Here is a 27,920-nt window from a genome sequence, read left to right as displayed (position 1 = left end):
GCCTGGGCTGCTCCTGCTTCTCAGGTGGGTGGAACAGTGGGCGGGGCTGGGCAACCCAGGGATTGTCTGTGTGTACTGTAATATGGTGTTTACACAATGTTTGAATTACATACTGTCCTATTTCACAGAACGGTATTGTTTACGTTAAGCAATGCATGACTGTAGTGACTTACGGTCTTCAGCTCCTCTCCCCTGGGCTGCGTGGTGGTGAATGCATTGTTCTCATGAACCTGTGGAATGAGCACTCCAGCACTGGGTTGGGAAGATTCATTCCTGTTGTGTAGGATTTTAATCTTAGAAAATTACTAGAGAAATACTCAAACTTGTCATGCATAAACTTGTTTAGTTTACTGCAGGGTAGTCATGGCAAGACATACACGGAAGACCTCACAATATTCACTTAAAGCTGGAGAGTCAGAATTAACAATTACAAATTATTTTGATGATTAGAGTTCAAATCTTTAGACTTCAAGCTTTTACGTTTAAGGAGAGGTCTTGGGGACCTAGATAGGGTCCAAATTCACAAGCAACAGACAGAATCTCGGTTCAATCTCTGCCTTCTGTCAGTGAGTGAGCAGGAATTTAAGGTTTATATGTTAATTTGTCACCTTCATTCCACAGGACAAGGGTCAGTGTGATATCTAAGACTAGTATTTTTTTTCTGCAGGTTTAGAGAGTAGCCAAATGGCTCATCTTTTCTTCAAGGTCAGAAATTAGGGAGGTTGTTTAGATTTATGCTACATTTTCTTGTGTCACAGCATGCTGGGTCAAATTGAACTTAAAATTTGTTTACATTCTTTACGACTTCACATGCTTCTTTGTCTAAGTTCAGAAATTTTCTGAACAACTTTCTCATGACTTACAAGTTACTAATGACTTATAGTTAATGTTAGAGAGCCTCACAAAAGTACACATATTTCTAAGTCCATGTTATTAGTGCTTATACGTACGTATTTTGAAAGCATAATAGCGACTTATACCTTACGGGATTTGAGATCATTATAGAAACATACAGAGCACTTGCCTCGAAAATCAAGGTTGTATGGGAGCAGAACTTACTGTTCATAATACTACCTCTACCTTTGTGCTGGATTTAAAGTGAGAGAGAAGGACTGCAAATTACTTGACACGTGCCTCAAGTGGAGAATAAAGCCCTAAGGCTTAAATTACAAAGGAGGGTGAGTGGAGAGAGAAAGAGAATAAAATTTACATATTCTGGTTTCCTTAAGCAACACCATCCTTACTGTGAGATGGATAATTTACACCTTTTAGATGATGCCTGGAGTTCATCTAACCTCTCTTATTTGGCCTCCAAGTTCAGAAACAACTTTCTGGTTAGGATTTGTCTTCCTTTATAGATCTGCCCTCAGGGCAGTTCCTGTCACAGTGTACTTTTCACTGTAATTTAACAAATTGGCTTTCTGGTTCTATGCTTTGGACTCAGAAAACTTGGTTAATGTGTGGCGACCTGAGAGACAGTATTACACTAGGAAAGCTGTCAGATTCAGCTTAAAGCCTGCAAGCCTGAAGCTACAGGCCTGAATCATACTAAATTCATCATGATTATGGGTGCTGACCAGTGTGAACTCTCAGCACCAGAATGCCCATCCTACACAGAAAGCAGATACCCTCTCTGCATTGCCAGAGGGTTCAGCTATTTTATTCTAGTGCTAATTTCATGCTGGCCATCTGGATTTTGATGCTACTCACCTTAATCTCCAAATATGCAACCCTCCATGAGGACATTTCCAAGAGGTGTGTGAAATAGTAGATAATATACCTCAAATGTTTCTAACCTTTACAACACACATAAGCACTAACATTAAGAGTGGCATCACAGACCTCAGGCTGCTGAGGATCTGATCTTCGTTTTTTTCTGGGGAAAATGCATGGTCTATGAGCTGTGGCCTGTGAATCTTGAGACCTGGTTCCGAAGTTAACAACTGGTACAATCTTGGGGAAATCACTTACTCCCTAGGTTTCATTTTCTTCACCATAAGCAGATGGTCTTAAGGTCTTTATGCCTGTCAGTTTCTGTTAATCTCTATTAAACTTATTTTTTAGAAGGGGATGATAAAAGGAAGTATACATGTTGACGATCCTAGAGGATTATTACCAATATTGACTTGGTCCTGGATATGAAGAAACAGTTGTATCCGTATCTTTTTTGTTGTGTGCCGTCGTTCCGACTCACAGTGATCCCGTAGGACAGAGCAGAACTGCCCCAGAGGGTTTTCTTGGCTGTAATCTTTATGGGTTAGAACCAGCTGAGTGCTTAACCATTGTGCCATCAGGGCTCCTTTCCACAGCTTTAGAATTTGCTTTTCTAAAGTCTTCTAGCCTTATGAATATTTACCCTAGATTATATGGATGAGTTTCAGATGATCCCTGAGTTTCTTAATTTTGGATGTAAAATTCTGAGTGTATGGTGTACATGTTTTCTCTAGAGAGTGTTAGTAATTTTTATCAGTAATTTCTCAAAGGGACCTTCAGGCTTCAATAGCTTTATAACCTTTGCATGTCCAAAGCCTATTAAAAGCGTCCTAGGAACTGGTTCTCTGTATTAAATTCCATCAACTTGACATTCTCATAAATTTCTAAATCTTTAGACACCAATGATTCCAATTAGGAGGGAGCAGTTATATGCCTAACTGAATCATCTTCCCATCTAGGCATGAACAGTCTATATAAAAAAAAAAAAGCAGTCAAATAGAAACAGTCATTTCATGTAAGTTTATATTTGCTTTTGAATAGTGAGAAGTGAAAAGAACTTAGTGAGTTTTCTTTGGAACAATATTGTACTAAAAAAAATTATTTCTAAGTGTATGAATTCAAATTAGCTGAGATTTAAAGAACAAAGGAACATAAATCTAAAGAAAAGAAATGATTACACAAACAATTTGTGAACCACCTTTGCCTTAAGATAGTGTGCACACTGGGTGGAGAAAATGGTTGAATGCTTGACTACTAGCTGAAAGATTGGTGGTTGGAACCCACCCAGAGGCATCTCGGAAGACAGGCTCGGTGATCGTTTTGAAAGGTCACAGCCTTGAAAACTCTGTGAAGCAGTTCAACTCTGACACACTTGAGGTCTCCTTGAGTCAGAACTGACTCAACGGCAGCTAATAAAAACAACAACAAATGGTCCTTCAGGAGTGAATTAATGGAACATTGAAAGTAGTTTACTTTCAATAGCTTACTTGTTTCTAGCTTATGGAATTAAGGAAACTTTGTGTAAATGGAAAGGAGCCCTGGTGGTGCAGTGGTTAAGCACTCAGCTGCTAACCTAAAGGTAGGTGGTAAGAGTCCACCAGCCGCTCAGCAGGGGAAAGATGAGGCAGTCTTCTTCTGTAAAGATTTATGCCTTGGAAAACATTTGGGGCCATTCTCTATCCTTTAGGGTCACTATGAGTCAGAAACGACTTGATGATAATGGGTTTTTGGCTTTTCTGTAAATGGAAACTTGAAGATTCTGATTAAGAGTAGAAATAATCTCCAAGTGTATAAAAATAATTTATATTACATAATTTTTCCTTGCAGTTTTCTGTTATTAATTATCTTACACTATAAAAACATTTTGTGTCACTGAGATACACATTAAAAAACAAAACAACCTGTTACGAGCCACCCTAATCTATATGCAAAGCAAATATCCCAGTCTTCATTTTCTGCATCATTTTTATTCTCCGTGGTATCTCAGTCTCCACCATCCCCCAGCCTCCCACATCACCCTTGCCCCACTACCATTAACCCATTGTGGTCAGCTAATTCCCACTCACAGTGATCCTATAAGACAGGGTAGAACTGCCCCATAGGGTTTCCAAGGAGCAGCTGGCAGATTCAAACTGCTGACTTTTGGTTAGCAGCCAAGTTCTTAATTACTTTAAACGTATTTCTCCTGTTGGGGTTTGCTCAACTTCTTGAATCTATAGGTTTATGTCTTTTACCAAATTTGGGAAGTTTTCAGTCATTGTTTCTCCAGTTATTTCTCTAAAGATGTCACTTTAAGGACTAAGGTGAGCCTGATTCAAGCCATGGTATTTTTGATTGCCTCATATACATTCAAAAGCTGGAAAATGAATAAGGGAGGCCAAATATGAATTGACACCTTTGAACTATGGTGTTGATGAAGAATATTGAATATACCATGACTGCCAGAAGAACAAATAAATCCTTTGGAAGAAGTACAGCCAGAATGTCTCTTAGAAGTAAGGACTGTGAGACTTCGTCTTACATACTTTGGACATGCTATCAGGAGGAACTCTGGAGAAGGACATTGTGCTTGGTAAAGTAGAGGGTCAGCGAAGAAGAGGAAGACCCTCAATGAGATAAATTGACACAGTGGCTTTAGCAATGGGCCCAAGCACAACAACTGTGAGGGTGGTGTAGGACTGGGCAGTGTTTCATTCTGTTGTACGTATGGTCCCTATGAGTTGGAACCAACTCGAAGGCAGCTAACATTTCTCCAGTACTTTTTCAACCTTGCCCTCTTTCACTTCTCCTTCTGAGATTCCGATGACAGAAATGTTAGATCTTTTGTTATAATCCCACAGGTCCCAGATCCCTGAGACTCTGTTGGTTATTTTTTACCAGCCTATTTTCTCTCTGTTGTTCAGATTGGGTAACTTCTATTGTCCTGATTTCTACCTCACTGATTCTTTTTTCTGCTTCCTCCATTCTGCTGTTAAACTCATCTATTGAGTTTTATCATAGTTATAATTTTCTATTTTTTTTATAATTTTCAGTTCCAAAATTTCCATTTACTTCTTCTTAATATCTTCTGTTTTTTGGTAAGACTTTCTATTTTTTTTTTTTTTACTTAAAAGTGCCCATAATTGCTCATTTAAGTATTTTTACCATTAAAAAAATGTGTTGCGATCAAGTTGATTCTGACTCATAGCAACCCTATAGAACAGAGTAGGACTGCCCCATAGAGTTTCCAAGGAGTTCCTGGTGGATTCAAAACTGCTGACCTTTTGGTTAGCAGCTGTAGCTCTTAACCACTATGCCACCAGGGTTTCCTTTACTGCTTTACAATCTTTGTCAGATAGTTCTAACATCTCTGTTATTTTGGTGTTGGCATTTATTGATTGTCTTTTTAAATTTAATTTGAGATTTTCCTGGTTCTTGGTATAATGAGTCATTTTAGACTGAAGCCTGAACATTTTGGGCTTTATGTTAAGAGATGCTAGATCTTACTTAACCCTTCTGTTTTAGGTGGATCTCTCATACCCACTCTGGCAGGGAAAGGGTGCAGTGCCTTTCTTGTTATTCTCATGTAGGAATGGAAGTCCAGGTTCCCACCCAGTCTTAGTTGACACCAAAAGTATGGTGGAGGCTCCTCATCAGCTAGAAGGGCTAAGAATTCTAGATTCCCTGTAACCTCTACAGATACCAGGGTAGTGGGAGTGTGGCTGCCTTACTGCTGGGTGGTCGTAAAAGTGTTGATTTTCTACTAGGTCTCTTCTCCCAGCAGGGAAGCTCCCTATATCATCTCCACTGATACCATAGGGAGTGGGAGTCCTTGTTACCACCTAGTTCCATATACTGCCTATCTACCAGTCTCTGGCAGGGGATTTGGGGAATTTCATTGCAGCCTTGTGAGGGTGGGAGTATGGCCACAATTCTTTTTGTTTTTGGAGTAGAGTGGTTTTTGCCTAAAAGTTTTCTGTCTTGCTAGGCTGTTTCTTTCCTGATCCTCTAACTAAAGGCAGCAAAATTGTAATGGAGCTTTTTTTAGTCTGTGCCTGCTGGCATTTCCAAGTTGTTGGCTTCTTAATCTCCAGGTCTGGGATACATGAAGCAAAAGAAAACCCAGGGAACTGACCACTGTGTTGTTCCTTGGATTCTGAGATGCCTAGCCTGTCTGCCTACATATGACATCCACAGTTTTTAGTTGTACTTAGTCGGAGGAATAAGGAAATGTACATCTACTCCATCTTCCCAGAAGCAGAAGTCCTAGTCCGCACAATTTTAACCCTGCTGTTTTGTTTGCATATGACATTTCTTAACTTGTCTTTCACCTTTTTCTGAGTTACATCTCTTTTTTCCCTATCTTGTACAGGATTCTTTTACCAGTCTGTAAGAGCTGGTTCTCTAGAGAAGCAAAACCAATGAAGTGTATACATATAAATACATATAGGGAGATTTATCTCAAGGAAATGGCTCACATGGTTGTGGAGGCTGGCAAGTCCCAAATCCATGGGTCAGATGTCAGGCTGCAGGCTTCTCCTGATTCATGTGGTTGCAGAGGCTGATGAACCTATAATCGACAGGTTAGATGGTAAGAAGGTGGCTCACGGGACTGCAGAAGCTGGCAAATCCCAGAACTGACAGGTCAAACTATAGGCTTAAGACCCAAGAACTGGATGTCGGATGATGAGGGGCTGGATGCAGGATCTGGTGCAAGGGAGAGCCTTGCCAAAGCATCCACATATATATTGGATGCAGGTCACATACCCAAGGAAACTCTCCTATATCAGAGCAAGGGTGTAACTTCAGTCACACTTTCTTGTAAGGCTGTGACTCAAGGTACACCCCGCATTAATATTGCCTTATTAACATATAGAGGTTAGGAATTACAACATATAAAATGGAGGATAATTACATAATATCATAGAATGGAAGATAATTACATCAGGTCACAAAATGGAGGAGAGCCACACAATACTGGGAATCGTGGCTTAGCCAAGTTGACACACATTAACCACCACACAGCCTAAAGTATCACGGTGATATTCTCCTGGTTTGTATTATCTTGACCCAGTTTCAGTCAGGAGGTTTTTAATATTTCTCTAGGGGTATCTAAGATATAATTATTATTTTGAAATCGCATACAATTTGCAATGAACTCCTGAGAATTTGTTTAATGTCTTCTTTTAAGTCATGGATCAAAATGGAAAGTTGACTTCAGATATGGGTACTAATATCCTTATTTTTATAGGGGAACATAACAAGAAGATTTCAAAGTCCCAACGGCCTTTGGTTAAATATCCATTAATCTAAAATCAAAACATCTTGTCACGGATTGAATTATGTTCCCCCCAAAATTTGTGTATTGACTTGGTTAGGCCATGATTCCCAGTACTGTGTGGTTGTCCTCCATTTTGTGACTGTAATTTTATGTTGAGAAGATTAGGGTGGGATTGTAACACCACCCTTACTCAGGTCACCTCCCTGATTCAATGTAAAGGGAGTTTCCCTGGGGTGTGTCCTGTACCACCTTTTATCTCTCAAGAGATAAAAGGAAAGGGAAGCAAGCAGAGAGTTGGGGACCTCATACCACCAAGAAAACAGCACCAGGATCAGAGTACGTCCTTTGGACCTGGGGTCCCTGTGCCTGAGAAGCTCCTCGAACAGGGGAAGATTGAGGACAAAGACTTTCCTCCCAGAGCCGGCAGAGAGAGAAAGACTTCTCCTGGAGCCAAGGCCCTAGATTTGGACTTATGACCTACTAGACTGCGAGAAAATAAATTTCTCTTTATTAAAGCCATCTACTTGTGGTATTTCTATTATAGCAGCACTAGACGACTAAAACACATCTAAAAGCCAATTAAGAATGTTAATAAATGGGACTTAAATCAAGATAATATTCAATTAAATTATTAAGCTATTACTTTTAGAAAGTGTCAGGTATTTGATATTAAACTTTACCCAGAATGTTCTAGTGGAAACTGTTAGATAGATTCATATTTTCAGATTATCTGGCTTTCACTAAATCCAGTTAATAAAATACTCTAATTTTTATAATTGTTAACAAACTTTAATTGCAATGCTATTTTAGTCTGTGAGTCTCTTGATTTTGGATGCAAAATTTTGAGTGTATGTGCATGTTTTCTCTGGAGAGTATACCAAAAAAAAACCAAACCTGTTGCCATCGAGTTGATTCTGACTCATAGTGACCCTATAGTACAGAGTAGAACGCCCATAGGGTTTCCAAGGAGTGCTTGGTGGATTCCAACTGCTGACTTTTTAGTTAGCAGTCATAGCTCTGGACCACTATTCTGGAGAGTATAAGTAGATACAAATCACATTTAATAAATCTTTAGGATTTAGTATTAATGCAGAAATCCAAATCCAACTCTTTTGTTAAATTTAGATGTACCATGCCCCAAATTCTCAATTTTGCATCTTGTTGTAGCTGTAATTATTACCACAGGAAAAAACCAGCTAAATTATAGCTCTTTGGAATTAACGATAAATATGTTTCTTCTCATTATACAATATTCTCAAATTACATTTAAAATTTTAAAGGACATTTAATGTACAAATCTCCAAACTTAGAATAAATTTTGTAGAAAAAAAAGTGTAAAAATGGCATGGGGGAGGTATCTGATCCCTTCAACCCCACAAGGGGGAAGGAAAACTGAGATCAACAGCCCAAGGCTGATTCCTATAAGGTAGAGGTCAGACATGCCCCCTCTCTCCTTCATCTCTATCAATTCTGACACCAAGTATCCCTCCTGCAGCACTCTCTACTGGGTTCAATAATTCATTGCAATGGCCATACAGAACTCACAGATCGTACAATTATTAGGGAAGTTTTTAATACAGTTATAATTCAGACTCAGGAACACTCAGGATACAATTCCTCCATCAGGATAGCCTCTCTCCAGCTCTGCTTGCAGGTACGCTTCTCCCTGGCCCTCAGTCTCTGCCCAGAAGAATTCAGCTTTTTCTCTCCATAGGCCAGGAAGCCCATTGCACCATCTCCTGCTGATGGGTCTCTCCTGTTGGTCTCTCCTTCCTGGGTGGTGGTGGGCTCCTCCTCTCTGCCCTGGAATTGGCTCTCTTTTAAGGCAAAACTGACCAATCCCCTCCGTGGGTCACAATTATCTTATTTGCACAGCCCTGCACAATTATCTGTGTGGGAAAGGCCACACACAAAAGTAATTAATCTCACCGCAAAAAAGAGAAGTTTATATTAATTTTTCCAAAGGAGGGGGGGATGGTTGATTCTAATTCTTCTTCTTTGGTTGACTTATAACAAGAGCTTTGCTATTAGCATGATTTAAAAGGGACAGGTTTTTTGTTTGTTTATTGAGATTAAAATTCTGATGAAAAATAAAAAGATTGTTTAAAAAACATATTTAAATGTATGGCATTTTTACTATGCAAACGTGCTCATAAATTACCTAGTCTTTTTGGCCAAACATTTAAACAAGAGATTGAAGCAACTGTCCTTTACAGTCTTACCAATAATATCTTTAAATTTTTAATTAAGAATTTTAAATTATTTCTTCGTAGTTTATTTAATGAAAAAAAAAAAAAACTTCTTTATTCCAATCACCAATCTTTCAGTAGTTGGTTTGGTATATTTCCAAATATTCAATCATTTTTGAGACCCAGAAATATTTGAGCACCATTTTAAAACCTACTGATAATGTTGAATTTTACCCAAACTCTGTGTTACTAGAAAACAGTGATGGTTCCATAATTTGTGTTCTGGAAAATGGCTTACTGCAAATAACCACCCTTCCCATATAACTTAGATAAGTTATATGGATGCCCCCTTGTTTACCTATGACAAGTCCAGACCTACACCCTCCAAATTCTCATTCCTTGCCTCATAAACAGTAAACTGAATTATTTATCCCCACTGGTCAATAAGAAGAAAAATGTTTAAGCTTTATTAAACATGATCTACATGTGGGATTACAACTAAAATAGTATTGCAATTAAAGTATTATTAAATTTTGGTTAAGCTTCCTCTTTCCCTCAAGTCCCCGAACTTTGGCCCACCCTCATCCTGAGCCAACATACTACCCCCTCTTTAAGCGCCCCTCCCAGGTAATAAGCTGGCCTCAGTGCAAACATTCTGATTTACTATCTGATAATGTCACCTGCTCATTCTTCTTTACTTTCAGTCTCTATAAGAGAAAAAAATGCATTTTCCCTAACACTTTGAGATCCTGGTAGATCTTATGATTGAAGTGTTATGCCTATTGTAGAAGTTCCCCTCCCCCACTATTACAGTAGTACCTTTCACCTTTTTCTTTTTGGATAAAGCTTTTCCCTATCTAACTCTGAGTTTGTTTTTTATTTGACACTAGCCAAACCAACCTGTTGCTGTGGAGTCAATTCTGACTCATAGCCACCCTATAGGACAGAGTAGAACTGCCCCACAGGGTTTCCAAGGAGTTGCTGGTGGATTTGAACTGCCGACCTTTTGGTTAGCAGCTGAACTCTTAATCACGGCACTACCAGTGCTCCACAAATATATAATGTGTTTCTATGACTTATGGTGGTTTAGTACGGTTAAAGAAGTTCTTTATGTGAAAAACAAGATTATCTCACATGTTAAACAGAATTGTTTACAGGCATTCATTTTTTAGTTTCTCTCTAGTGCCTTTTCTTGATTAAACACTTGCCATCCAGTTGATTCTGACTCATGGCGACCCTAGGTGTGTAAGAGAACTGTGCTTCATAGAGTTTTCAATGGCTGATTTTTTGGAAGTAGGTTATCAGGCCTTTTTTCCAAAAAACCAAACCCGTTGCCCTGAGTTGATTCCAACTCATAGTGACCCTAGAGTGGACTAGAAGTTCCAACTTTTAGGTTAGTAGCTGAGCACATTAACTGTTTGCACCACCCAGGGACTCTTTATTTAGATTCCAAAACCAAAACCAAACCCAGTGCCCTCCTGTCGATTCCGACTCATAGCGATCCTGTAGGACAGAGTAGAACTGACTCTTAGAGTTTCCAAGGAGCCCCTGGCAGATTTGAACTGCCAACCCTTTGGTTAGCAGCCATAGCACTTAACCAGTAGGCCACCAGGGTTCCCTTATTTAGATTAGGCTTCTCTATTTCAAAGGAAGCCGCATGTCTCTGTCCTCTGGACTAGCAATTCTCTAGATTTAAACTAAAATCTTATTCCTTATAATTAAGTTTTAAACACTCAAATGCATTCTCTATTGTAAACCCATTGCTGTCGAGTCGATTCCGACTCATAGTGACCCTACAAGACAGAGTGGAACTGCCCCATAGAGTTTCCAAGGGGCGCCTGGCGGATTTGAACTGCCAACCCTTTGTTAGTAGCTGTAGCACTTAACCACTAAGCCAGGGTTTCCACTCTCTAGCGTAGATAAGTTAAATGTTATAATATCTGAAAAGTATACAGAAAAGTTTGCTTTTAAGGATTTAAAAGAAAATTTAATTTATTGAATTATAAATTACATCTCTAGTTCTTCATTACACTTTTAAGTTCAACTTAGAAATGTTTTGTTATTTTTCTAAGCCCAGTGATTTTTTAAAAAATTGCTTTAAGGAGCTTTTGATAAATGCTTGGTCTTTTTTACAAATATATTCAACTAAATATATGCAAACATTTCAAACTGCATTTACGAATTTCAAATATATTTGATTTCCTTCTAAAGTACTTTAATTGCCTGATGATAAGCACAACCTTTCTGAATATTGTCAAAGTGTAAAAATAACAAGAACCCGGTAAGCGGAGAAATGGTAGAGTTTTATCGAGGATGTATTATAGGCGAAGCTGGGGTAACACTTGGTAAAATACCTAGTGCTCCAAGGTCTGAAAGGAGAGAGAAATTTTTACAGAGGGGCTTTGGGGTTACACATGTGTCATGAGTAAACTGTCAGTTAATCACAGACTTTCTGGGGGCAAACTGGTAAGCAAATTTCTGAAAACAATCTTATATAAAAATCTTTTCGGGAGATGTTCTCATCATTCTCTTTCTGGAACATTCTTATTATTTGCTTAACCACAAACTATAACTTTGTCTACAAGCATCATTTCTGAGAACAAAATATTTTTGTCACAGCCTTAAGTAAGTATAACCACATACTTGCTCATTCAAAGGGGGGTGCATATATTTTGAAAGCAGAATAAAAGAGAATTTGATTCAGACCTGTGTCAGTTGCTTAGTGTCATGGATTGAATTGTGTCCACTACAAATATCTGTTAACTTGGCTAGGCCATGATTCCCAGTATTGTGTGGTTGTCCTCCATTTTGTGGAATTTCCTGTGGGTTATAAATCCTAATCTCTGCCTACGGTTAGTGAGGCAAGACTAAAAAGAGGCAAGACTAGATTATGTTAAAAAAAAAAAAAAAGGATTAGGATGGGATGTAATACCCTTATCCAGGTCACATCCCTGATCCAATCTAAAGGGAGTTTCCCTGGGGTGTGTTCCATACCACCTTTTATCTCTCAAGAGATAAAAGGAAAGGGAAGTGAGCAGAGAAAGGTGGACCTCATACCACCAAGAAAGCAGTTCCAGGACCTAAGCTTCTTGCGCTGAGATGCTCTTAGACCAAGGGAAGATTGACGACCAGGACCTTCCTCCAAAGCCGACAGAGAGACAAAGCCTTCCCCTGGAGGTGACACCCTGAATTTGGACTTTTAGCCTACTAGACTGTAAGAGAATAAATTTCTTTTTGTTAAAACCATTTATTTGTGGTATTTCTGTTATAGCAGCACTAGATAACTAAGACACAGTCATGCCGGTAGCCTCGGTTTCAAGATGCCCCTATACAATATGAATCACCACCAGCAAATCTCACTCAGTACCACTGTCGTTACATAATGAGGCCACAAATTTTCTTCTCCTGGCCTATATCTCTGGGATAAAAAGACATTCCCTTGTCTTAGTCACCTAGTGCTACTGTAACAGAAATACCACAAGTGGATGACTTTAACAAAGAGAAATTTATTCTCTCACAACTTAGGAGGCTAGAAGTCCAAATTCAGGGGCCAGGTCTAGTGAGAAAAGCTAGGAACAGAAGATGCCCTAAACAATAAGCTGTGTCAGTTAAAAATTTTGTAGAGAAAGAATAGTATCAACCGCAAAGCATTGTTTAACACCATTTAAAAAGAACATTTTATGATTAAAGTTTAAACTCAATGTTGTCTCTTCTTCCTAATCTTGCAGCTTACAGCTGTTTTTCAGATCAACCAGCTAGAACCAGAATCCTAGGCATGCACAGATGACTCCATCCCATAGTGAGTATTTCCTAAGAACTAAAAACTCATGCCAGAGAACCAAAATCACTGGATATAAGTCATCGAGGAGTGACCAAGCCCATTTCAGAAGAGGAAAGTTCGTCGGTCACATCTGTGCCAAATCCTAGCCTGACCCCTTTTGAATATACATATTATTTCCCAGAAAATTAATGAATATGTATGACTTCCCCTTTCCTGAGTAACACAAAAATTCCTCCAGCTTTTTGTTCAGAGAGGCAGTGCTTTGAGAGTAATCTCCCTGTATGCTTACTCACTTTGAGTAATAAACTATGCTTTACTTTTTTTTTTTTTACTTTAAATCCTCTTGACTCTTAGTTATCCTTAACGACAGTACAAGTGGTGAACCCACTGCATTTGGTAACACTAGGGAAAGGCTTTTCTCTCTCTGTCAATTCTGATGGAATGTCCTTGTCATCAATCTCCCCCTGGTCTAGGAGCTCCTCAGAGCAGGAACCCTGGGTCCAAAGAAAGAGCTCTGCTCCTGGTGCTGCTTTCTTGGTGGTATGAGGTCCCCTGTCTCTCTGCTAGCTTCTCTTTTTTATATCTAGAAAGAGATTGACTCAAAATATAACCTAATCTTGTAGATTGAGTCCTGCTGCATTAATATAACTGCCTCTAATCCTGCCTTATTAACATCACAGAGATAGGATTTACAACACATGGGAAAATCACATCAGATGACAAAATGGTGAACAATCACACAATACTGGGAATTATGGCCTAGCCAAATTGACACACATTTTGGGGGCACACAATTCAATCCATAACACTCCTCCTCCTACCGGAGCTGTGATAGGAGGTGTAAGTCAACTTGCTAAACACCAAGTCATTTGAGATGATTCTCCTTCCTTAATGAGGCCATTTAATCAAGTCAAACACTACCTCCCTTCTCTGTGCAAACTCTATATTGATTGACAGATTGCAACTTCAGGGTAAATGTATCAAACTTCTAACTCCTTCGTTCTGAAGTTTCATGCCCTCTGTCAAGCACCCCCTTCAAAGAAAAATGTTATCATAGAGTCCGTTCAGACTCATGGTGACCTGTGTGTTACAGAGTAAAACTGCTCCATAGGGTTTTCTTGGCTCTAATCTTTACAGAAGCGGATCACCTGACCTTTCTTCTGCACTGCTGCTGGCTGAGTTTGAACTGCCAACCTCTAGGTTAGTAATCAAGCACAAACCTTTTGCACCACCCAAGGACCTTGTCAAATACCCAGTGATTAATAATTTTTAATTGTCAGTGATCTGCTTTCTGTCTCAGCCGTCTTGGAAGTAGATCACCTGATTGGGGGTTAGAAGTAGACAGCTCACCTTCATTGGTTTATCACTGGGGCTCATTTCACCTCATAATTTTTATATTTTTCCAAATTTGTTTAGCGTCCTATCACCACCCATGGCAACATTTTTCTCAATTTCACTGCCTACTACGTTATACACAGTCAAATATTAAATAGAAGAGGGAATGTCTCTTCCCCCAAATCCAGACCAGCTTGCTGTGCCGGCCATTCTAATTTCTCACCAGTGGAGTATCGTGATCTGCTTTGAAATAGTCCCCAGAGTTCCTCCTGTCTATTCTTAAACATATATGCGTTTAGATGAACATGAGGACAAGTCTGTACTGCTTTTCCATTTTCAGATTTTGATGCCTGGCAAGATGTTTGTTTCTGCTTTTATTTTAAAATCTGTGTAAATTCCACATTGCTATATAGGCCAAATTTTGCAGTCAGTTTTGTTGTTTCCAATTACTTATGTTTTTTTGTTTTGTTTTGCTTGACTTTGTCTTTTTTTGGTATTAATAGCCTCTAATAGAAGTTGATGAAGGGTGTAGGGTTCTGCCTTACAACCTCTCCCTCATGTGACAGTGACATCAGACCTCAAACAGAATTTTGCCACATATGAAACATTTATTGCCAACTAGTACAAATATAGTCATACAATCTACTGTGAGCTCTCTTTCCTTTTAGGTGCTCCAGTCACACATTGCATGAAAGGTTTAATAAAAAATAATAATAACAAAAAAAACTTGGATGGTGCTTACTTTGAAGACAGCATCAAGTAAGCAGAATTCTTTGAATTGGGGATTGGATACAAAACCATTTTGGACTCAGTCCTCAAAGGGCATTCTGAAGGGTATTAGACTTCTAGGCTTGTCAGACTCTTATATTCCTTATACAAAAATGTAAGCAATTTCTTTAAAATAATTCTAGCCAGTTCATGTCTTCCACTAATGAAATTTTATTAATGAAACCCCATTGATAGCATCTATCAGGCTAATGAACAAAACCTCTGGTATTGGTCAGAAATAAAGAGTGCTGTGTTGTGGAGTGTAGACTTTTGATTAAATTCTAGGTAACCATCTGGAATTATGGAGTATGGTTTACCCATTTGGACAATAACTACTACTAGGATGTGGATTAAAATCACATCTCTCTGTCACACACATCTGCAGGACAAGGTATTTAATCAGTGTTGGAGGAGGTACAGCCAGAATGGTTGCCTTATAAGCAAGGATGGGCAGACTTCCTCTTGCTTACTTTGGGCATACCATCAAGAAAGACCAATCAGTAGAATAGGACATCATGTTTGGTAGAGGGTCAGCAAAAACAAGGGAAACCCTCCATGAGATGAGTTGACACAATAGTGGCAACAATGGTTTCAATACACCAATTGTGAACATACCTCAGAACCGGGCAACTAACAACAACAGGGTATTTAAAGTAAATGTTGAGATTTAAATAGGCGTAAGAAAAGGCAAAATATTAGTAAAGGTTCAGCAAAGCAAAAGCAATAATTATTAAAAATATTTGAGAGAGAGTAAGGACATGGAGTCTTCTGATTCAAGAGCTAACATGTTGGAGGGGTTAGGGTAGATTCAAACTGCTGACCTTTTGGTTAGCAGCCTAGCTCTTAACTACTTCATCACATAGTTATTCTAGTAGTGGTGTAGATACTTGAGTTCAAGTTTGAATCCAAATAACCGACCATAGTTCAAATAAATGTGAAGTGGTTATAACAAGGACAAAAAAAAGCCCAAGGTCAATTAATTTGTTTGAAAGTTTAAGATAAGATCCCACTAACAAGAATGACATGATTCAGCCCCACAGTCCTTTGACTTTAAGAACCAGTGGCTGAAACCAAACAGCAAATCTAAAGACTCAAAGATGACCCCTGACAAAGAACAGAGAAATATAATTCTGCACAGCTTTAGTAATAATCATCACATATGTGTTTGTCACTTTAGAACTTAAAAACCATTTTCGTATGCATTGTATTATTTAATCCTCACAATAATCCTAATATATGTGCATGTATATGTATATATATGAATATTTGTTTATACATAGATATATTTGTGTATATATATATATAGACGGAAACACTGGTGCCATAGTGGTTAAGAGCTACAGCAGCTAACCAAAAGGTCAGCATTTCAAATCCACCAGGTGCTCCTTGGAAACCCTAAGAGGCAGTTCTACTCTGTCCAGTAGGGTCGCTATGAGTCAGAATCAAATCGATGGCAATGGGTTTTTTTTTTTTTTTTTTGGTTTTATGTGTATATAGGGTCACTATGAGTCAGAGAAAACCCTGGTGGTGTAGTGTTTAAGAGCTACAGCTACTAACCAAAAGGTTAGCAGTTCAAATCCACTAGGCTCTTCTTGGAAACGCTGTGGGGCAGTTCTACTCTGTCTTATGGGGTCACTAGGAGTAGGAATCAACTCGAAGACAGCAATGGATTTTTTTATGAGTCAGGATTGAATTAACAGCAACAGGTTTTATATATGTGTACATATATACATATATATATTTAATTTTATAGATGTAGAAACTGAAGTTTAGAGAAATTGAGTCATGTAGCTATGAGGCCATATAGTTTGACCAGTCCATTGTCCTCATTTTAAGGCTGCTGAGTTTTCTACTCCAATGCAACAGTCGCCTAGTATGCATTAAGATGCTTCTAAACTTATATTTATTTCTCTATCTCAATCCAGTAAGTTAGGTCATATTGAGACTGTCTTGAATAATACAATCATCTGAATTTTGAATAGCTGCTGGGGAAAGAAACTCTAAAAGTTTACACTGAGTGCTTTAATGGTTATAGGTATCCTCTGAAATATTTTATTTACTTAATATTAAATTTTACTGCTTAGATAAGTCAGGAATTACTCCGCTTTTGTTAATTCAGATCATAGTTCCATAAATTATCATTTCAAAATATCTATAAAACCAAAAAGGCCATTCTCTTATTACTAGAGTTTCATTACATAACAATGTTCCATTTTCACATCTGAATATTTACATGTCAGAAGCTTGTTTCCTCGTCTCTCTTCCAATGGAACTTGAAAGCTACCCTCATCATATTCTTGCTAAACATTTTTTAAAAATATAAATTTGATAAGATCAATCTTAATAATTTTTAGCTCTTTAAAAGAGTGGTGTTTATTTGGACCGAGAAACATTTTTTCATAAAACAACCTTATATAACCTTTCATCTAGACTCAGTCTCTTACAAACAGAACTCATTAGTTGAATGTTAAACACAAAATCAAAAACAAAACAGATGTAACTAATGTGCCTGAAAATTGAGTTCAATAATACCTACTTTTTCTCTTCTTTTCCGTGGAAAGGCTATTCTGAGTGAAAAAAGAATCTGCAGTATAAAGTATTTTGAGAAATATTTGGTGCCCAAAACACAGTTAGCATTTAATAAATACTTACCACTGTGCTTAACGTTTTCGAACAACTGGTCAGCTCTAAGATTTCTAAGTAAGCAGCCTCCTTTAATACCTAGGTGAGAGCCCCTTGAAGTTGCCATCCTCTATTTAGATAGCAATGAATTCCACTAATGTTTTTGAAATGCTATTTTCTTAGCTAAAAAGTGACTAGGTTAAGAATAATGTCTTGCAATCTGTTTAAGCTTTAGCAAATTCACTCTTCATAGAATGTAATTAGCCCGGTTCAGGTTGAATTTTCAAAATCTAAATTAGTGCAGTGTGAGTATATAAAAATGAACATTTTATTCTTCTTTACTATTCAGTTTAAATAAGCATTTTTAAGGATGCATTTTGTGTTTACAGGGTATCTTGGAGAAAAAAAAATTCTGTGGTCAAACACAATTTGTGAAATTCTCAACTAAAGGCTATTAAACAGGTTTTCTTTTGTGTAGGACTTCACAGAGCCTTTGGTGATACGTTAATGCACGTTGTGAATCTCTAAAAGAGGGATATAATATGAAGCATTTTTCTAAGGTATTTGCCTGCAAGCCTTTCACGTGCATAATATTGCAGGAGTGGTGTGCTACTTTTGGGGCCTCACTGCTGTTACTGCAAAGGCTTTCTTTTAGCTCGGACTTGTCATTTTGCATTGTCCTTAGCCTTAATTCAACATTGAATTGATATTTTAATATATTTACTCTAAATTGGCACTTGGTAAGCGTCTTAGTTGGGACTCGTTAGAAGCTAGACTCTGAGGCAATGATGGAACGGCTGTGATTTATTTGGGAGGTGGTGGGACCATCAAGGGAATGAAGAGATGATTCAGAGAAGAGCAGACAGCCAGTAAGGGACATGCAATTAAGCCATTTCCACTGTGGGCAATCATAGGAAATTCTCAGAAGACAACTACCAGGCAGTTCTAAATATTCTCTGGTAATCTGTGTTGTACATGTCAATTTACACATGCCTCAGAATTTTTTTTTTTTTTTTTTTTTTCAGAATTATCTCAACTGAGGGCACGGAAGCTAGAGTATTTATACCCTCATATCCAGTGTTTTGGTTAAGGGCTGCCCCTGGGGGTGATGGTAATTTTTTAATTTGGAAGCAGTTCTGATCTTCCATGCTAGCAGGCAGAGTGGGTTCTGGCAGGCTGAGGGCAACCTTCCAACAGTAATGTAGATTTGAGCTTTAGAAGTCAAACGGGCATGCACAAAAATGCAAAAGGGACCTAAGGAGCAATAGGTGCAGCACAAACAGCATCTGTTAGAGTCAGGGAAGAGGTGGGAAACACAAAAGTCAAATGTTCAACCTCAACACACCTAGGAATCACCACGACAACATAATTCACACTAATAAAGCATCCTCCTTCATCCATTCCTCTGCCAACGTAGAACATATCCCTTTTATGATATATCGGTTTAGTTTGGTATAGGGAAAGTGTTGTTCTACATATAAAGCTGAACATAAAATCTTAAAGTGAACCATATTTCAAACCCCAAAAATGAAAATCTTAAAGTGAACCATATTTCAAACCCCAAAAATGATTTTGGGAAAAAAAAATTACTATGTAGATAGAAAGTACAAGCCCTGTATTATGTATATCAGAGTTTATTTCACCACAGTAATCATAGGAAATTCTCAGAAGACAACTACCAGGCAGTTCTAAATATTCTCTGGTAATCTGTGTTGTACATGTCAAAAATTGACATTGTATAAAGCAAACTTAAGACAAGACTCTTCTTGATGTAAAGCACAAAGAAATCACAGGGGAAGAAAAATGCAGTTCTAGAAAGAGGAAGCAGAAAAGACAAAAGAAAAACAAGAATTGCTGTGTCAGACAGTAATGGCTTTCTTACCTCTTCCCACCCAGGCATGGGTACACAAAAGCATTTCTTGCTCTGGCCCCACTCTGTGCAGTTCCTGTGAGGGACACTACATAATTTTCTCTTTTCCATCTGGCATGGGCACAAGCAACATTTGAGATGGTGGCTGCTCCGTCAGCATGGGTGCGTGAATGACAATGATGAGCAGAGCTTCCCAGTTAACCTGTGATGGACACGAAGCGCAAGAAAGCAGTAAACCTTTGTTGTTTTAAGTCACTGGCATTTTATGTTTTGAGGTGTTATTGTTGCTGAGCATTACCTATCCTATCCTGATACACCTGAACTGTTTGAAACTAAGCTTTTTTTTCTAATGTTGCTAAATCTATAATTAAAATGTTTTTCTTTTTTGCACCAGCGTTGCGCAAATGGATTTTGCTAGACTACTAACCTAAAGGTTGGCAGTTTGAGCCCACCCAGCAGCTCTGCAGAAGAAAGACCTGGTGATCTGCTTCTGTAAAGATTATGGCCAAGAAAACCCTATAGAGCAGCTCTACGCTGTGACACATGTGGTCACCATGAGTTGGAACTGACATGATGGAAATGGGTTTGGTTCTTGGGTTTTGGTGAACAAGTATAGGAAATAATCTTCCATACTGTCAAAGAGTAAAAACTAACCAGAACTGTGGGAAGAGAAATGATAGAGTTTTATTGTGAATTTGTTACAGCTGAAGCTGGGCAAACATTTGGTAAAGTACCAAATGCTGCAAAGACTGAAAGGAGAGAGTGATTTTTGTATAGAAGGGCTGGGGGTTTGTCTTAGTTATCTAGTGCTGCTATAACAGGAACACCACAAGTGGATGCCTTTAAAAAACAGAAATTTATTTGGTCACAATCTAGGAGGTTAGAAGTCTGAATTCAGGGCTCCAGCTCCAGGGAAAGGCCTTCTGTCTCTGTTGGCTGTGTGAGAATGTCCTTGTCATCAATATTCCCCTGGTCTAGGAGCTTCTCAGTGCAGAGACTCAGGATTCAAAGAATATGCTCCACTCCTGGCTCTTTTTCCTTGGTGGTAATGAGGTCCCTCTCCTCTCTGCTTGCTTCTCTCTTTTATATCTCAAATGAGATTGACTCAAGATACAACCTAATCCTGTAGATTTTGTCCTGCCTCATTAACATAACAGGCTCTAATCCTGCCTCATTAACATCATAGAGGTTAGAATTTACAACACATAGGATAATCACATCAGATCACAAAATAGTGGACAACTATACAATACTGGGAATCATGGCCTGGCCAAATTGACACATATTTTTGGTGGACAGGATTCAATTCATGACAGGGTTATACATGATTCACAAGTAAACCTTTCAGAATGTTAGTTAATTGCAGACTTCCTGGGGACAAGCTTCATAAGAAATTTCCTGAGAAAAACTTTATATAAGCATGTTTTTGGGTAACATTTTGTCATTTTTTTTCTGAATTGTTCTTATTTAACTGTAAACTATAACTTTGTCTATAAGCATCCTTTCTGAGAGTAGAATATTTTTATCAAAGTTTTAAGGGTTGCTACATACTTGATCATTCAAGGGGGAGGGGGGTATGCACATATTTTGAAAGTAGAAATGGATCTAGGGCAAAAGGGAGATTGATTCAGACTTATGTCAGTCACTTAGTCATGCCAGGTGCCTCAATTTTAAGATGTCCTTACACACTAGTGGCACAGTGGTTAAGAACTTGGCTGCTAATCAAAAGGTTGGCAGTTTGAGGCCACCAGCTACTCCTTGGAAATCCTATCAGACAGTTCTACTCTGTCCTATGAAGTCACTGTCATGGATTGAGTTGTGTTCCCCAAAAATATCTGTCAACTTGACTATGCCGTTATTCCCAGTATTGTGTGATTGTTCACCATTTTGTCATCTGATGTGATTTTCCTATATGTTGTAAATCCTATCTCTATGATGTTGATGAGATGGGATTAGTGGCAGTTATGTTGATGAGGCAGGATTCAATCTACAAGATTGGATTTTGCCTTGAGCCAATCTCTTTTAAGATATAAAAGAAAGAAGCAAGTAGAGAGACATGAGGACCTCATACCACCAAGAAAGCAGCACAAGGATCAGCATGTGTCATTTGGCCCCGGGGTTCCTGTGCTGAAAATCTTCTAGACCGAAGGAAGATTGATGAAAAGGACCTTCCTCCAGAGCTGACAGAGAAAGACTTCACCCGAAGCTGACTCCCTGAATTCGGACTTCTAGCCTACCTGACTGTGAGAGAATAAACTTCTGTTTGTTGAAACCATCCATTTGTGATATTTCCATTATAGCAGCACTGGATGAGTCAGAATTGACTAGAAAGCAATGGGTTTTACACACTACAGATAGATCACTTTTGTTCTTTTGCCCTTGACATGAAAGAAAATTTTTCAAGCAAAACAAGTGTTTGATTTCAGAGATGAAACATTTGTGTTTTAGTGCTTACAATTTTCTTCTGCCTAAGTAATGTGACCATGGTTATTTTAGATAATTCATTATCTCAGAATAAGACTAGAATATGATAATTTTCTATTGAAATGATTATTTTACTTCTCACAATTTCTTTAAATTTTTCTATTCTTTTTTCAATTATTGTCATAATATACAATAATACGTGGAATTTAAGCATGCTTATGTGGGTAATTTACTCTGTAGATGAATCAAAATGCAAAAAGACTGACTTTATAGAAATTCTTGTAATTTGTCAATGAAAGGAAGAATCATTTTTAGTCCAATGAGTGCTTGACTAGTAATGACTACCAGACTGGATAATTAAGAATAAGGGCTTTAGAGTCAGAGAACTGGTTTCCAATCCTGATTCCAACACTGTCTGTGGGTCCTTGAACAAGTTACATAAACTCTTTAAATCATAGTTTCCACAGTTAATATGTAAAATGGGCATAAAAATAATTAAATCAGAGGTTTGTTGTGACGATTCAGTCAACTGAGGTATATAGAGCACCTAGCGTAATATCTGGCACAAAGGAAGCTGGCACAAAGTACCGGGTGGTTTTATTTTCATCAGATTTAGTCTCAAAATCTATCTTTTTCATCATTTTCTACAGGCTCCTTCTATATAGAAACTGCTTTAGGTACTTAAGGTATCTTCCTTAGAAAACAAACGCACTGTGTAGGATCCAGAGCATTGCAGAAAATAGTAAAGGTCATTGCCCCATTATCTAGGAGTGGAGTGAAGAAACTGGCCCAGTGTGATGGCTGAAAATGCAACTTCCACATGCTGTCAGGTGAGTGGTAGTCCAAAGCAGCACTCGGGACCTACCCTATTAAACAAATCTCCTACACAAGCTTCCTGAAGCACCAGATATTTCACTATTTGCCTTACTCCCACAGAAGCCCTCTGGAAACATGAATACTTTACTTGGTCTTGAGCATTTTATTTTCTCAAGACTAGCTGGTTTTATATTTTAACAGAATTAACCAATCTATAATTATCTATTTGAGCAAAGAGTTCTAATAGATTCAGATACAGGATGGGAAGTAGAAAGCAGGGAACGGCTGGGAGTTTTAGTCAAGTGTGATGCAGGCCTATCAGGGTATTGGCCATCCCTGGAGAGCAGCAGAGAGGAAGAGGAAATTTAGGTATTGAGATGAGGTATAGAGAGGCAAAAAGCTGTTGTGTTGTTAGTTGCCATTAAGTTGATTCTGATTCATTGCTTCCTGTCCCCCCGAACTTATGCTCTGTAGGTCTTAGTTCCAAAGGGAGGAATGCTCCCACCTGGAGACACATCAATAATTCCATTGAACTGGAAGCTAAGAATGCCACCTGGCCACTTTGGGCTCCTTATGCCTCTGAATCAACAGGCAAAGAAGGGAGTTACCATACTGGCTGGTGTGACTGATCCTGATAACCAAGAGGAAATCAGACTGATATATATAAAGAAAAAAGAAGAGTATGTCTGGATTGCTGGAGATCTCTTAGGGTGTCTCTTACTACTGCCATGCCCTGTAATTAAAGTCAATGGAAAACTACAGCAACCCAATTCTAACATGAGTAGTAATGACCCAGATCCTTCAGGAATGAAGGTTTGAGTCACCCAACCAGGCAAAGAACCATGACCAGCTGAGGTGCCTGTTGAGGGCAAAGGGAATACGGAATGGGTGGTAGAAGAAGGTAGTTCTAAATACCAGTTACGGCCACATGACCAGTTGCAGAAACAAGGACTGTAGTTGTTATGAGTATTTCTGCTTTGTATGTGTGCATCAAATATTTTTGTTTTCTTCATTTGTAAGATGTAAATGGGGCTAGTGCATTTTTGGTTGTATGTGTGTTAGTTGTATCATGTTAGGCACAACTATGACTTTATAATTGTCTTTATTCAGAGATTATGTGTGGTTTACAGAGATGTGTACATTTGTCAAGTTGACAGGGGGTGGACTGTGATGGTTAAGATTGTGAGTCAACTTGGCTGGGCCATGATTCTCAGTGTTTATATGTAATCACTTCCATGATAGGATCTGCTGTGAGTAGCCAATCAGTCTAAAAGAAGTTTCCTTGGGGGCATAGCCTACATCCAAATATAAGCAGACATTCTGGCTTTTTGCTTGCTCTGGATCCTGTGGCTTCCTCTTGTTTGTCTGACTTCTTGTTTTTGGGATTTGAGCTATCAGCTTATCTACCTATTTTGGGATTCATTGATCTTCACAGCCTGAGAACGGGAGCCACACTCTCCTACCTGCCAATCTTGGGTTCGCCAGCCCCCACAGCTAAGTGAATCAGGAGAACCCTTGCGGCCTTGCCTGCCAATCTTCGGATTTGTCTATATTCACAGCCTGTGAGCAAAAGCTCTGCTCTCCTACCTACCAATCTTGGGTTCACCAGCCCCTGGGGCTACATGAATTAGGAGAAGCTTCTATCCTAATCCATAGACTTGGGACTTTCCAGCTTCTACAATCACGTGAGATATTTCTTTGATATATGCTTTATTAGTTTTGCTTCTGTAGAGAACCCAGTCTAAGACATTTGGTACCAGGAGTAAGGTACTGCTTCATAGGGTTTTCTTGGCAGCAATCCTAATGGAAGTAGGTCACCAGGCTTTTTTTCTATAGTACCTACCACTGGGTGGGTTTGAACTGCCAACCTTTAGGTTAGCAGTTGAACACAAATAGTTCACACCACCTAGGGACCTTGATGCAGGAAGTACTGAAGCCAAACTTAGCCTGGGAGACAAATCTAGCCAAAATGAACTCTAGCTGCAACTCTTTGCCTGCCTGTTTAAGCATTGTCAATACAGAGCTATGACCCAGGTGAAGGACTATGTCCATGGCTGGCTTTCTCCAAAGTATCAGGATTAGGGCTGTGAAAACCATGAGTGATCCTAAAATAACATGCTACCTCCCACTCACCATTAGGGTACATTAACCAGTTGCCATCAAGTCATTTCCAACTCATGGTGTCTCCATGTATGTCAGAGTAGAGATGTGCTCCATAAGGTTTGCAGTGGCTAGTATTTCAGAAGTAGATCACCAGGCCTTTCTTCCAAGATGCCTCTGGGTGAACTCAAACCTCCAACCTTTTGGTTAGCAGCCAAGTGCATTAAATGTTCACACTACTGTTGTGTAGCAAATTGCTTTTTTATGGCCTTCCTAACCATGGCCTTTTAACTCCTACAAAATGATTGGCTGGGCCACAGTCTTGTAAGGGATTGGTTGATCATTATACTAATTGAGTGACTTGTAGTACACCGGGGGGATTGGTCAGTTCCTAGTCCTGCCGAGTGGGCTATGCCTTGAAACTGACAAGGAGTTTTCTTATATTAGGGCCAGTCCCACAGATATCCAAAGGGGGCCTCACTATCTTCAAGAAGAGTCTGGAGTGCAGCACGTCCTTTGGACCCAGGGTCCCCTCATTGAGAACCTCCTAGACCTAGAAGAAAGAGTTGTAACACTGAAGGCAACACAGATGGCGAGGCAGAATGGTGGCAAACACAACAGAGCTGAGCAGCAGAGAAATGGTGGTGGCTGTGGTTTGCTTGCTGGCACACACGGACAGAGCAGGAGGTTTGCTGGCAGAATGGGGATGCCTTCAAGCACTTATCAGCAGAGCTAAAAGAGTTGTAACACTTCGCTGCACAGGCCAGGGGCCTGAATGTGTGCCAAGCACCTCTTCCACTGGCGATGTGACAGGATCCATGTGGGTCCTTGGGCAGTACAGGCCCAGTTAGCATGGCAGGCCTGGGTAGCATGGTGGTGGAAGCTCTGATGCAAGGGCCTTCCCACGGTGAGGCAAGGCCCAGTGAAGCTCAGCAGCAGAGCCGAAGCCCTGGGCAGTACGGTGGTAGCCAGAGGCAGTGGTGACATGAATGTAGCATTTGACCTGAACCACAGCTTGCCTGTCCAGTGACTTCAAATGGGCATAGGTAATTTGGGAGAAGGGTAAGTTGTTCTTCTTTGTGAATCTGTTGTTACTGTTTGCTTTCTATAAGTAATAATAATGGCTTTCACTTTGGCAACGCTGTGTAAGTGTCTCCTGTGTCTGGCTTGATCACAAATGAATGTAGCACACATGGAAAGGTTGAGGTTGATATCAGTGGGTGTAATGCCACATTCCTAGCCGTCTTGTGGCTGCCTAGAAGTTTGAGGCACAGCCTGTCTGCCTGTGCAATGCAGATAGAAAGAGCATACAACCAACCCAGGGAAGAATATATTAAGTGTATATAATTTGCTTCGTGTTTGCTCACAAAACTCTCTACACCACTCTTATTTTCCCAGGCAAATCTCTGAATTTGTTTGTTTTTTATAGACTTTTCTTAATGTACTGCTGTTCAAAAATTCTTTCTCAGAAAATGAACAACAAAAACAAAAGCAAAAATAACCACATTAGTTTTCCTAATCTGAAGGGCATAATGTTCTTCCATTTAGATATCTTTTGTTCTAATAACCTTGCTTTCTACAAAGAATTCAGAGGTCTGTACATAAAAAAAAATGAGGAAGGAAAATGTTACAGCCTTATTCAAACTTCAGTGAGCTTTTACTTTACACTAGAAGCTAAGTGGTGGATTTTATTCTGATTGAAATTATTTACTTTTTATTAGAATAAAGATTGTCTCCTTACAAAGAACAAATCCTTTCTCCCATTTAGTTTTAAATTTTTGCAGATCTCATAGAACAACCCCAGTTATTTCTTACCTCTTCTCTTACAAGCTGCCCATCTTTCTCTAGATATACTTCTAAGTTCTTTGCTTCACCCCAACCTCCCGGCTTGGTTCCAGTTTACTAATTGGTCTTGAAACAATTAATATGGTGTGGCTGTCACAACAGGGGCCACAGGGCACTGTGATTGCCACCACTGGTTCTTGCAAACTCACACTGTTCTATTTCACAGTTCAGTCCTCTTTTTACATTGCACACTTCAGAGGAAAATGCCTACTTATACTTGCTGTGTAGTAATTTTTTTTTTTTGGTCATAGAAGGCAGGGGATAATACCTACAATATTTTGAATGATCAAAGGCACTGAGGAATTTTTATTTCCAATCCTCAGGATGATCCTCTTTACTGAGCCCCAGTGGTGAGCTCCTGCCACATTTTTCCAGGTCTGGCAAGGTTACCTGAAGAGGACTTGGAATGAGTGATATCTTTGCTGATGCCAGATGGATCTTGGCTGAAAGCTGAGAATACCACAAAGATGTTTACATGTGTTTTATTGACTATGCAAAGACATTCGACTGTGTGGATAATAACAAATTATGGATAACATTCAAAGGAATGGGAATTCTACAACACTTAATTGTGCTCATGAGAAACATGTACATAGACCAAGTGGGAGTCATTTGAACAGAAAAAGGGAATATACTGTGTGGTCTAAAATCAGGAAAGATATGTGTCTGGGTTGTATCTTTTCACCATACTTATTTAATCTGTAGGCTGAGCAAATAATTCAAGAAACTGGACTATACTAAGGAGAAAATGGCATCAGAGTTGGAGGAAGACTCATTACCAACCTGTGATACGCAGATGACGCAGTCTTGGTTGCTGGAAGAAGACTCGAAGCACTTACTGATAAGTATCAAAGACTACAGGCTTCAGCATGGATTTACACCTTAACATAAAAAAGGACAAAGATCCTCACAACTGGTCCAATAAGAAACATCATGATAAACAGAGAAAACATTGAAGTTGTCAAGGATTTCATTTTACTTTCCAATACCTGTGGAAGCAGCAGTCAAGAAATTAAATGATGTATTGCATTAGGGAAATCTGCTGGAAAAGACCTCTTTAAAGTGTTGAAAAGCAAAGACGTCACCTTGAGGACTAAGGGGTGCCTGACTCAAGCCTTGGTATTTCTAATTACCTCATATGCATGCAAAAACTGGGCAATGAATAAGGAAGACAAAAGAAGAATTGATGCCTTTGAA

General features: G+C 39.0%; 1 long non-coding RNA gene across 1 annotated transcript; it reads right to left on the bottom strand.

The window, feature by feature from the left end:
- Nucleotides 1-182: 182 nt before the first annotated feature.
- Nucleotides 183-27,593, bottom strand: LOC126083261 (uncharacterized). The gene is made up of 4 exons (XR_007518765.1): nt 27,507-27,593; nt 19,551-19,740; nt 6,171-6,262; nt 183-273 (listed from the first exon to the last, which is right to left on the bottom strand). It is a non-coding gene; the product is annotated as an uncharacterized LOC126083261 (long non-coding RNA).
- Nucleotides 27,594-27,920: the final 327 nt, after the last annotated feature.

The sequence above is a fragment of the Elephas maximus genome, chromosome 1 (assembly GCF_024166365.1).
Source record: "Elephas maximus indicus isolate mEleMax1 chromosome 1, mEleMax1 primary haplotype, whole genome shotgun sequence".
In the NCBI taxonomy this organism is placed as follows: domain Eukaryota; kingdom Metazoa; phylum Chordata; class Mammalia; order Proboscidea; family Elephantidae; genus Elephas; species Elephas maximus.
Note: the sequence above shows the minus strand (reverse complement) of the source record. Positions and strands in the feature narration are given on the sequence as shown.